This window comes from Sceloporus occidentalis, unplaced genomic scaffold, assembly GCF_023333645.1.
Source record: "Sceloporus occidentalis isolate IW3139 unplaced genomic scaffold, rSceOcc1.0.p SCAF_4, whole genome shotgun sequence".
Lineage (NCBI taxonomy): Eukaryota > Metazoa > Chordata > Lepidosauria > Squamata > Phrynosomatidae > Sceloporus > Sceloporus occidentalis.
Genome location: NW_028316984.1, coordinates 88,569,931 through 88,582,505, shown reverse-complemented (window position 1 = coordinate 88,582,505; position 12,575 = coordinate 88,569,931). Strand labels below are relative to the sequence as shown.

General features: G+C 39.6%; 1 protein-coding gene across 2 annotated transcripts in view; it reads right to left on the bottom strand.

Annotated features, from left to right (window-relative positions):
* The window catches only part of B4GALNT4 (beta-1,4-N-acetyl-galactosaminyltransferase 4), a 254,677-nt gene that overhangs the window by 83,923 nt on the left and 158,179 nt on the right, over window positions 1-12,575 (bottom strand). The gene's annotated exons all lie outside the window — the stretch shown is intronic.

Sequence of the window (12,575 nt, the reverse complement as noted above, 5' to 3'; positions counted from 1 at the left end):
AAAGGGTTAAGTACATCCTCCCCACTTAAACTCTTCTACTTCTACCTGTCCCTTTCAAAAGCAGCTTTTTTCTAGTAAAAGGAAACCACATGACAGTTGTTGGTCCATAGCATAGTCTATGGTCCTTTAAAAGAGGGAAAGAGCTGTTTTGTGTCCAATTTAATCATTACTACAGTGCGCCAACGTCATACACGAGCTTGTCATACGTGGACTCAAAGTCACGCTGATGGCAAGCCCTGACACTTTTAATGGTGCCTGCGCCCGAAGCGCAAATCCAGCCATAGAAAACAATGGGATTTGAAGTCCCACTTTTTTCCCCTTCTGTTAGGGGTGGGTTCAGAACAGATCCCCTGTGTATACAAAGAGTGCACTGTATTTTGTAAGTTATTATCTCCAAGGTGACTTGTGTCTTTGCTTCATAGGTGTGGGCTTCAAAGGACTTTTAAGATTCAAAATGCTGGAACCAAAGAAAACTAAAGCGGCCATTTATCATTTGCAGCTAAGAACAGATTAATAATTTATAAACTATATTTGTAAATTATAAATTCATATGTTACTTTCTCAGTAACAAGCAAAATAAATGGCTTGAGGGATTTGGGGGAAAAGTGTGAAATGGCCGCATCCCAGGGATGAAACTCTGTGCAAAGGCAGCTTCTGCTACTTGGAGATGCATCCATCCTGCCCAAGCTCATCATCATTTGGACTTCTAGCACAATGGTAGCATTTCTGTATTTGGTTTAGCATTGGGAGGAGTTACTTCTGAGTAAACATGCATACGTCTGCATGGCTTGGTTGTGATCCTAAGCTTATTTATCTGGAAATAAATTTCTACTGGAAACTGTTTAATATGCTTCCAAATAAACAGTCTGGATTGATCTTTGAAGCTTTTTCCCTATACTACTGTCACAGTTTGGGAAGCTTTACTAACAAGATGAAATACATCTCAGTCACTGGTAAGCATGTATCAAAATGCAGACATTTTAGAAATTGGCGGCATTCAGTATTACGAAAAGTATGGAATATGAGTTAAATTTAGACCCTTTAACAGTGCTTGGATTCTATTAATGATGAAGGTATAAAATTATTCTACTGTATTAAGAAATGAATTGATAAGTTGTCAATGCCTATCTAATTAGCAACAGTAGAAAAAACTGAACTTTTTATCAGAATATGTACAAATGAGGGCTAGATTTTTTAAAAAAATCTTTTTTTATTAACACTGAAAATTAGGATTTAAATAGAAAACAGAAATCTGATCATTTATGTAAGAATTGTGAACAGCAGTTAATATATTTGCAAACTGATTCTGTGAACTGAGACAACACAAATAAATAGATAATTATATGCTTGTATTAATTGCCTTCAGAGATAGTCATTTTTGCTGTTTTTATGTTAAATGAAATAAAATTAAAGTGAGTAATCAAGGGTAGATAGCTGTAATTACACTGTAGTATTTTTAAAAAATTCTAAATAGGCAGGGGGATTTCTGTTTAATCTTTATTTTATTTTTATTATCTGGTATGAGGATATGGTTACCATAAAAGACAAAGCAAGACGATTATTGGCTAGGATATACATTTGATCTTTTCCAATTAGTTTGGAAAGAAAGGCATTCCAAAGTAATATGTCACAACAGTTTTTCCTAACCTGGTGCCCTTTTGATGGGCTGGACTATACCTTCCATATATCCCAGTGAAAGATGATATTTGCAGAGTGACCCTTGTTGATCACATGGAGGGGTACTTCATTCTGCCCTCAGCAGACGTGACCGTGACAGCCAGGCTCTGGAAGGTAATTGCTTGGCTGATGAGGTGGCAGCAGCACCGAGGGAGACAGGCCAGCAGGAGCAGTGCAATGCCAGCCCCACTGACCTATGTGAACAATGATGCAGTGTAGTACCAGGTTTTGGCTGGTGTATTTGGTTGCCACCATGGTTGATCTGGGGCCAATCCAGGGCATAATGTGCTGGACTAGTCCTAGATTAAGTGGCCAGTGCCCCTAGAGCTGGTTCTAGAAATCATATATATATATATATATATATATATATGCATGCAAGGTACGATTTCCAGAACCAGTTCTAGGGGTACTGGCCACTTAATCTGGGACCAGTCCAGTGTGTGCGTGCGTGCGTGCGTGCGTGCACACACACACTTTAAAATGCTCACTTCTGATCTTCAAGGACATAGGGAGTAGAATTACAAGGAAGCACACAGGGCTACTGCCAGAGATCTCAGGCTGGCTCAGAACAACAGCAAAAAGAACTTGGCAGAATGTAGCTCATCAAAGAAAACAAACAAAAGCCATGTGAAGCCAGGGTAGAGTGTAAAAAGTACACAATTGGCCTGTGTACACAAAGATCACAGTATCATATAAGAAGGATTCACAAAATGGCTCCCAAATGTAGGTGGAAAGCTTGCAAAAGAAGAGGATGGTACAAGATGGGCAGGTAAGGTTCGCCTCTGACTGAACAGCTTATTTGTAGGCACACTACTATCACACCAGAGGCTTTTGGTAGTGTGGAGGAAGGTAGGAAATGAGTCAGGCCTGCCTGCATGAGGTTGTGCCATCCATTCCTCATTATACAGAGACAAATTACCCAAGCAATTAGCGTACCCAAAGAAGGAAACAAAAGCCTTAGCCTGTGACAAATGACTCCTTGTCAAATTCCTCTTCTGACAGAATTAATTCTCAGCCAGCTGCAACTAGTGAAGAGAAAGGAAGCACAAATTGCTTCTGGAGCTTCAGGATCAGCACACAAGATGACACACGGCCTTCTCACCAATCACTGGCAGCACACTGAACTGATTAAGCTGCTTTAGGCCACCCTGCCACTCTGCCACCACTAGCTAAATAGCAGGCAGTTTACAACCAGCTTCTAACTAGTCAGTCATCATTCATACCACACAGAAACCCCTCTCTATATAGATAACCTGCTGGTGAACTGAGGTGTGGTGGAGGGATTCTTTCTTATCTCCCACTAATAGGAACAATACATTGTGTGAAGACATAGGAGAGTGCATATTCTTTTGTGAAAAGTACACTTTTCCATTTGTGGAATCCCAGTTTGTGGAAGTCTAATTGTCAGCAACGTTGTCTTTGTGCCAGCACCATTTTCAAAACACAGACTTTTTAATTAAGAATTTGGGACCTAACTAATTCATTCCAAAATGTACATGTACATAATTATAAAATATTTCAGTCTTTCAAAACATCTAACCCTCTAACCTGATGAAGAATTGGGGGAAGACACTTCAGTTACATTCTGAATGGTCCTAAGGGGAGAGGGGGAATTGTATAGCCCACTGAACGCAGGCAGTACTTGGGAGAATGTCAGGTCCAGTGCAGCCCTTGCAACTCGAACTGATACTCTGAAGCTTCTGCTTCATTCATACTCCCTGAATTCAGCCAGCCAGACCCTCTCATTTTTCAGCCAAAAACTCAAGCAAAAAAAAAAAAAAAAGCAGCTCCAGAACTCTTTGAAATTCTGTTTTGCTCCTCCTCACATTGAAACATTAACTGGCCTCAGAAGGCAACTGAGAGTGACATGATATAATTTCTAGTTGCCCCAAATGGTAGCCATACAGTGTGGCCCTAGAAGGCAGCTTTATTACCCTGTAATGAAGATATTATCCACACAGTTGCTTTTATTCCCTGGTCTGGTATGGCCACACTATCACACCTTACTGTACATTATGGAATATTGCTAAAACTATAGCTACAGGTAAGATATATTTTGGGATAGAACTGCAGTCCCAAGAATTTGCTGTTTGTTGGTAGCCGCTGGAACAAAACTCACACCTTGTGACAGAACAATAATTTCAGGTCATCCTTGCGCATATACAATATGATCCCCATATCCTGGTACTGGTACCCACTTCCCCCCCACCATGATCCATGGCTTTTTCTCATGCAACATAGCAAGGGAAGGAGGGAAGAAGTAGTGCCATTGTTCAGCTCTGCCTTCCTTCCTTCTCCCAGCACGCCACCCTCCATCCTGCTTTGGGCAGCAGTCAGTGGACCAGCAGCATCTGCTTTTGGCTGAGCCTGCTTGTCACTGGCAAAGTGGGGGCAAGGATGGAGGAGATGGAGGGAAAGTGAGGCAAGCCCTGCTGGGAGGGAGGGAGGGAGGCATCGGGTGGTAGGGCTGCCTCACTTCTTGTCCTGTGTGGTTTGGGGTTCCCTACTATTCACAGTTTTGCATATCAGTGCAAAGTCTAGGAATGTATCCCTACCCCTATCCCAGATATGGGGGTTGTACCGTAATAGAAAAGAACTGTTGGGCTGAAAACATGATAGATATTTCAGTCATTGTTTTGTAAAGTGTTGGCAGTTTGACTTGGGTCTCGGAAAAGAAAGAAGCTGCTTGTGTGGTTACAGACAAAAAGGTTTAAAAAAACACATGGATGTTACTGCCTTACAAAGAGCAAGAATAGAGAGCAAAAAGATTCTTACTATAAATATGCATCTCAATGAGTGCCCACCAAATTTGTACCAACATGTAGCATGAACCTGAGAGAGGCCTTCAGCCTGTTTCCTTCTGATGTCATATCTGAAGAGTGGGGGATAATATTTGCCCTTATGGTTCTCTTTTCTCATCCTGAGGTGGTTTCCTTTTTAAAAATATATATATATTTTATTAATTATTTCCACCATCATACATTCTTATCTCACATATTGTACTAATATATAATAATAATAAATACTAAATTTTCTTCCTTCCTTCCTTCTTCCTCCTTCTCTTCTTCTTTTCCCTTGTACTTCCCATATCAAATGTCCTTTATATGTTACTTATCTTATTTCTTCTTGATTCTTGTTGTCATTGTATACATCCTACTATGTCTTACTATATTTTCGTTTTCATTTCTTTTATTTATTCCATTCTCCATACCTAGAATATTTAGGTCCTTATTCTTATATATATCCTTAAAGCAAATCTCAATATATCATTTCAAAATAATATATATACAAAAAACAAGGATAAGAGCTACATCTGTATTATCTGGTATGATCTATGTCTTTCATCAATACATCTTTATATACTGTCCAAACTTAATAAAGTATTCTATCCAATTTTTTTCATCTGTAATAGAATGTATGTACCATGTATTCTCATTTTATTTTTCCATCCAATAACTCTGATTTTCCTGTAACTATTTCCTTCCTCCTGGTCGATTATCTGTTCTTTATTATAATTTTTATTTTATTACAAATTTATCTAATTAATAATAATGATTAAATCATTTTCCAGGAATTTTTTATAATACATTTTTATCAATACCCCAATTTTTTCCCAGTACCTTACATTAGGGGACCATTCTTCTTTGTCTAACCTCCTCTCTTCAATCATAAATGACAATCTGTCCATTTCTCTGATTTCGTTCAGTTTTATTAACCATTCATTGATAGATAGCTCATCCTTTGATTTCCAATTTTTAGCTATTATTAAGTTTTTCATTCATTGGCAGAATATTGGTAGTCTGTGCTCTTTGTCCCAACCTCAAGATCTCTCTGTACGAGACACATCCCTGCAGTTTATCTGGCAACAAGATGACTCCTATATAGCCTCTGCTTCTCAGCATGGCTCTTAGCAACACACTGCGAGCTTTCCCCAAAATATTGCTCTCTGTCCTCCCTCTTGGTCTCAAGTGTGTGATCAAGCCTCCAGAAGAGAAATCTGCACACCCACAGACGGTGGAGATTATTACAGTACCATCCAGCCAGGACAAGGAACAAAAATCATCTGATGGCAACCGCATCTAATACCATTATTTCTGAGCTGACTTCCATTTAGTTCATATATTCTCCTCAGTAGCAAGGAAGGGGCTGCCTCTTATGCAGATGCCTAAGACACACTGCCTGGGAACTGATATGGAAAAGGATTCTGAGTAGGTGGGGGATAGGGATTAATATGAAAATGCTCTATTTCATTATTTGTACCTGGCACAAGGACCAGTGTAGTTCCAATGCAAGAAAATCCTCTGTCCTTAAAGCAGAATTCTAATATCCTTATGTTTTGAAAGAAGTGTGTAATGGCACTGGGGACAAAAAGGCATGGTAACTACAAAAACATTCTTGAAAATGTTTGCAATATTGGAAGATTTAAGAAGGATGGAGAGGGAAAGTGACCTGATATGGGGGAAAAAGCATGGAAATGGACACCTTGAGGTGCTCCATCAAGCATGGAGACTGTGGGAATACAACCACCACATCAGACAACAGATGCAGTCATTACTAGGACTCACAAATCCTTAACAGGAACATAAAAGGATGTAACAGTTATCAGTTGAAGTACACTGAGTGTTACTGGGATCCACAAGACTACAGTAATACAAATCTAGGTCTCAATGGCTACCGTATCTTATCAGAAAACAAGCAACAAGTCTGAACTTGTGATTATTGAAATATTTTGCCCCTGCATTTCCCATGCTCCTTTTGGAGGAAGGGCTGATGAGTATCAGGGCCTGGTACCTTTCTTGTATAAACAAGTGTAATTCCAGTCCAGGCCTCAGAGGAAGAGAAGAACTGCTGGACCTGATCCCCTTCCCCACCACCACTCCCTACTCCTTTTGTGTTGTGTCTTTTTAGATTGTAAGCCTGAGGGCAGGGAATCATCTAATTAAAAATAATAATAATTGTAAGCCACTCTGAGAGCCTTTAGGGTTAAAGGGTGGGGTATAAATACTGTAAATAAATAAATAATAAAATAATAACGCCAACAGTCTGGGCCAGGGCTTTGGCATAGTGTGGGCTGCGGGCAACTCATGGCCCCTGGACCCATGTTTGGGGCCCTTGAAGCCCCACACCACTGCCTGCCCCAAATCTAATAGAGCTTCCATTATTCAAAAAATGGCTTCTCCATGAACGCTTCGACAACAGGAGAGAAGCGGGATGCCTCAATGAGGTTTTAGAAGCGTGGCAGATGATCACACCTTCACGCTCCAGAAATACTCCAGGAACGTTTTGCCCATGATAAGGGTTTGTGTGATAAGGGCCTAAGTTTGTCACTGCTATCATTGTAACCTCAAATATTTTTATTGAAACATCACAACAAAAACGAATATGCCCCTTCTTTCATCTTAATAAACTTTTCACAAGCTCATTTTGGTCCAACATACCTAAGCATAATGATTGCACGGTGTTTTACACATATAAACATTTAGTTGAAGATCTTTGGTCTGTACACAATTGTTTTTATTGTATGCTTTCAAATTGTTCTGACTTATAGTGGCGCTACACATCAATATATCCCCCAAGCAGTTAATAACATCCCATCCCCCAGTTTATTTGTTCTTCAAACAGATTTATTTTATCTCCCCATTCTTCCAGTGATTTACATTGCTCTACATTGCGATCTGCACTTTACTCCCACAATAGACCTGTGTGGTAGGTCAGATCTGAAGTTAGTGACTGACCCAAGGCTAGCCAATGAAGTTCACAGGGTGAACCTGGGTCTCCCTAATACTTGAATGCTCCTCCATACAAAAATATTCCTAAATGCAGAGCAGTGGTGAGGAGATCTGGCAAAAGCTCTTTTGCTGATATCTAATAGTGTAATACTTCAACCATGTGCAGCAAAAGGAGGATGATTTTGGTATGCAGTGGTATGCACTCTGCAGTCTGAATCAGTATAGACTCTAAAGTCTGAAGTTGTTGGAACTGGGCTTGTCTTGTCCTGATCTTCTCTCATTATGTGTAGGCTAGCCATGAATACCCAGGTCCCTGCAGGACTCCTAGTTCATGTTGTCCTGTATCAGTTGTTTCACTTTCATTTATAGATAAGTGGAAGGGGATTGTAAGAGTGGGGAGGGGAGGAACATTTGACTATTCTTGATATACTGTATAAGGGTAACTGATCCATCCACCCTAAGAAACCACAATTCCCATTATTCTAAAAGATTTTTATGAACTACAATGATTCTTCCAGATGAAACCAGACATGTGTAGTACCAAATGATGCTCTGGAAACAGGAATTTATAACAAAACCAGTTGTGTCCAGACTGCAGTATGTGTGGCATATGAGTGGCATATGGTCTTGGAAGATTATTATGACATACAGCAACAGTGTAATTACAACATCATTACAACATATATCATTATCAGTGGTCAAATTCTAGCAAAGAAGAAAGGCTCTGGTATTATACTCTGAAGGGATGCTAATTCCTGTGAAGTAAATGACATACCTCTTGTGTACAGTTGATGTGTATATGCTTACTATTTTCCTATATGGGTATTCTAGTATTGTACATGTGCATGCATCAAAATACATGCACATATTTGTTACATGTGACAATGCACATGCTTTTCAGATAACTTGTACACCATCAAGTGATATAATATTATTATATTCTTTGAGGAAATAATAATGCAGTTAAAAACAATTGTGATGTAAAAAAGTGGTATTGAGGATGGTTCAGAAAAGCTAGCAACCCCGTCTTTGTCTTTGCAGCTCAGACATAGTTCTTGTGAAGAGAGAATCCTCTCTTTTTTTAGTTAAAAGAACTCTGTTTTTAATAATTGCAGCAAATCATATGAAATTTCCTCTCTGTTAAGACTGAAATCTACAGGACTAAGCTGGGGAACGTGTGGACCTTCAGATGTTTTTAGATTACAACTCCCACCATCCTTCTCTATTGACTATGGTATTTAGGGCTGATGAATGTTACATCTAACAATATCTGGGGGAGCATATGTTCACCAGCTATAGACAATGGATGTATAAGTGTTACAGCTTTATTTGTAAAGAATACTGCCCATAACCTTAGTCAACAAGGTTCAGGAAAATTTACTAATTTACTTGATGAGATCAGGAAACTTTCTTTATGTATATTATGAGTTTAGATGACATCATTGTTCATATGTAATCCTGTGTTTCCTCAGTGATTTTTCCATCTTCCCCCTGCCATGAAAATCCATTAAGACAATGTTAATAAAAACATCCACAACCAACAACTTCCACCACAACAATATTTATAGCAGTTTCTCCAGCTGTGTATGATCTTTTATTTGTTGGATTTTAACAGCAGCAAATATGTCTTGATTGTGGGAGAGTCAATGGATTTCCATGGGGGTTCCAATCCCCTTTATCCCCCATTCCAACTGTTAATAGCTCTTTTGAATGGAACAACAAGAAGAAAAGATCTCCAGCCCCCATCACTGGCTGGAGGAGAAAAGTCCACAGGGAGTTTAGACTACTCTGACCCCGGTGGCCTCAAAATAATAACTCCATATACAGGTTGAGTATTCTTTATCCAAAATGTGTGGAACCACAAGTGTTATTTTGGAATACAAGTAGCATGGAGAGCCAGCATGGCATAGTGGTTTGAGTGTGGGACTATGACTCTGTGGAGACCAGGGTTTGATTCCCAGCTCGGCCATGAATTCCACTGAGTGACCTTGGGCAAATCACATGCTGTCAGCTTCAGGAGAAGGCAATGGCAAACCTCCTCTGAATGAATTTTGACAAGAAAATCTCATGACAGGTTTGCCTTAGGGTCACCATAAGTCAGAAATGACAGCAAGGCACATAACACACAAAGAACATATACTGTATTTAGGAGGCTTGAAAGACACGAGGTGGGAGAGAAATGCAAGTATTTGCAAAATGGGGGGAGGTGTGGATTCTAGCCAAGTACTATGTATGGATTCCTGCCATTTCACAGATCCTTGAATCTTTTCCAGCCACATCTCCCTCAGGCCTTGCTTCTCTTATGTTTCTCTCCAGCTTCGCATCTCTCTCCAGGTTCGGGGGGGGGGGAGGAGGGGAGACAGTACAGATCTCCAGGGAGTCCACTAGCCACCTGTTTCTGTTAAGCATTTTGGACTGCAGATTTTTTGATAGGAGATACCCTATACATTTTCCCTGTATAGGAAAATCAGCCTCGCTGAGTTGCATGCATATGTTTGTAAACAACTCACCACTTTTTCTTCTTTCTGTCTATGAAACGAATCTCCCTTCTCTGTCTTTATACTTCCAGTCTCCCTGCCCTTCTCCTATAAATCTTATGTTTTGGTCTAGAAACTGAGAAAACAGCATGAATCTTATCTTTGTAAATGTCCAGAACACCTGCCACCCATCCAACACCATTGTGTATATTGAAATTTAATTCCAGACCATTGCTTTGGGAAACCATTCCTACCCCAAAAGCAGTATACAAATATCATCAATGTAGTGACACTATCGCAGGCTAATAATGGCCATAAGCGCTTACCCGCACCCTGGCAGAGCACACTTACGTTCTTGCTTCAAAAATATAAGAAGGTGCTTATATACTTGCACTGACAGCCTATATTCCTTACTTTCACAGACAATGGTTCTACAAGAGTCCTTTATTTACCCTTTGCAATCTACTGCAGCCTTTTATTAAATATACATGTATTAAGCCTGGTCCACAGAAAACTGTTCCTGCCCTGGTAAATTGAGAAACTTGAGGCTATGAACCTATGCTATGGCTCTTCCCTATGAAAACATTAATGGCAGGCTACATGTCAGCACTGGGCTTCCCCATAGTCACCAGCACTAGCATATGCCATACTAAGCAGCTCTATTTTAATTTCCTCCATTTTAATTCCTCCAATGCCTTAGAGTGCCATTATGTGGATATTGTGGTCTGTTGTGGAAAATTAAAATGATGACTCCCAGCCATATTACAAGTCCTGCTGCTGCTGCCACTGTCATCTAGATAAGATGAAGGGGACTCTGTAAATGGAAAAAGGTCCATCCTGCTAACTGGCCCTTGGCCATCTCATGTTACATCAGGGGTACAAAAAAGGAGAAATGCTATTGCAGCTCCCCACTGAGAAAAGGCAGAGTAAGCTGGAGCAACCTAAACAACTGCATACAAGTATATATAGAAAAAAGTATGAATTTGCTTAGATTGAGCTGTAGCACGGCAGGACTGACTGTTCCATCTGGAGGTGTGCCATACTGATACCAATTGCATTGCAGAGATTCACGTTAACCTTTGAAAACAAACTGGAGAGCAAGAGAACATGCAGTATTTTGTTCACTCTCATCACTTCTTTTCACTATGAAGTTAAAACTGATTTGCTCTGTAACCACTGGGCTCTGAAAGTGGCATACTGACTGTCTCAGTAATAATTGATAGCAGCTAGTAAAGGGTGCTGCTAATCCATCCATTTGTAGTTTCCACTACCTGCTTACACAGCAACTGCCTAATTCATGAGGAGTCCATTGTTAAATTTCACCTTGTCATACATCACTGTCCTGAGCTGCATCCTGCTTTCTTGAATGTGCATCCCTAACTCCATGTCAGTAGCTTTAGGCTACTCTTTTTTAGAGTCTTTATGCTATCGATTTTTCCATGCCAACATAGTCAGTGCAGCTTATTGTAACCCTAGTAAATCAAAATCATTGATAACCCTATTTTACAAATGAGAAGATAACACAACTGCAGTGCAGAAAATATCTATTACTATTTAATTGTTTTCACTGTTAATTTTTACAAATTTAAAACCATTTTTTAAAACGTCTTCTTGTTCTGTTTAATTTCTTGGCAAACAATTGTTAGATGCTCAAAAGAAGAAGAAGAAAACACCCAACCTTAAAATGAAATGCTTGCCCAGCTCACGTGTTCTTGACATCTATGGAATAAAGTGCTACCATCAGACAACCATTAGAAAATTTACCAGGGAAATACAACATTGTAATGAATACAGATGCTATTGCAATCCAAAGGTGATGTCTGAAATTCATCCTTAAATCCTGCAATCAATTCTAATAACTCAAAGAGACTGTAGGGTAGATAACTATTTGGTGGCCAATGATAGTGGAATACAATGATGGCTGGTAGATGCCATGTCTGCCAGACATTATACCCACTCCAGATTTTATTCCACATTTTAAAGGTACTATCCAAGGCACTGAACATTTTTCCCAAAACAGGTTCATAGCTTAGATAGCACCTTTAAAGTTTGTACTAAAACCTGGAACAGATTCACACTGACATGGAAACCACTATTTAATGTTTGGCCTCCGTAGTCTACAGCTTTTTGGGCAAATGGTTCCACAAACAGCTTGTAATATGCAGGGGTGTGTGTGTGAAATGCTTTCTTCAGTTCCCCGTCTTTAAAAAAAGGATTATATTAATCCGATTCTGGTTTGTATTGCATAATGAAGATTGATTAGTCTGTGGTTCACCTTTATGTAATAAATCAGGAGAGGCAAACATACACATTATTTCAGTGTGCTGCCTGTTTGGTATGTTGAAGTAATTCCAAAGCCTCTCTCTGGGAAATAATAAAACTAAATATTGAAAGCTTATTAACAACCCAGATTAGCCTGCATGTTTGTGGGGCTTCTTGTGACAGAAACCATACTGATTCTTCAGGAGGGCTTAAAGACAGGAACTACCTCTAGTTCAGATGAGAAAGAGGCCCAGCCTTTCCCTTAACAGAAAGAAATGCTGTGAGAAGCTTCTAGGGAGGTCAGAGACATAGGTATTTCACCAATAATATTGCCAGATCTAAAATCTTCCTAAGTCTTAGAAATAGCATGGGCCATACCAGAGGCTTCTCTGAGATGCACATAAAGGTTGCTTGGCAAACAGTCCAAGTA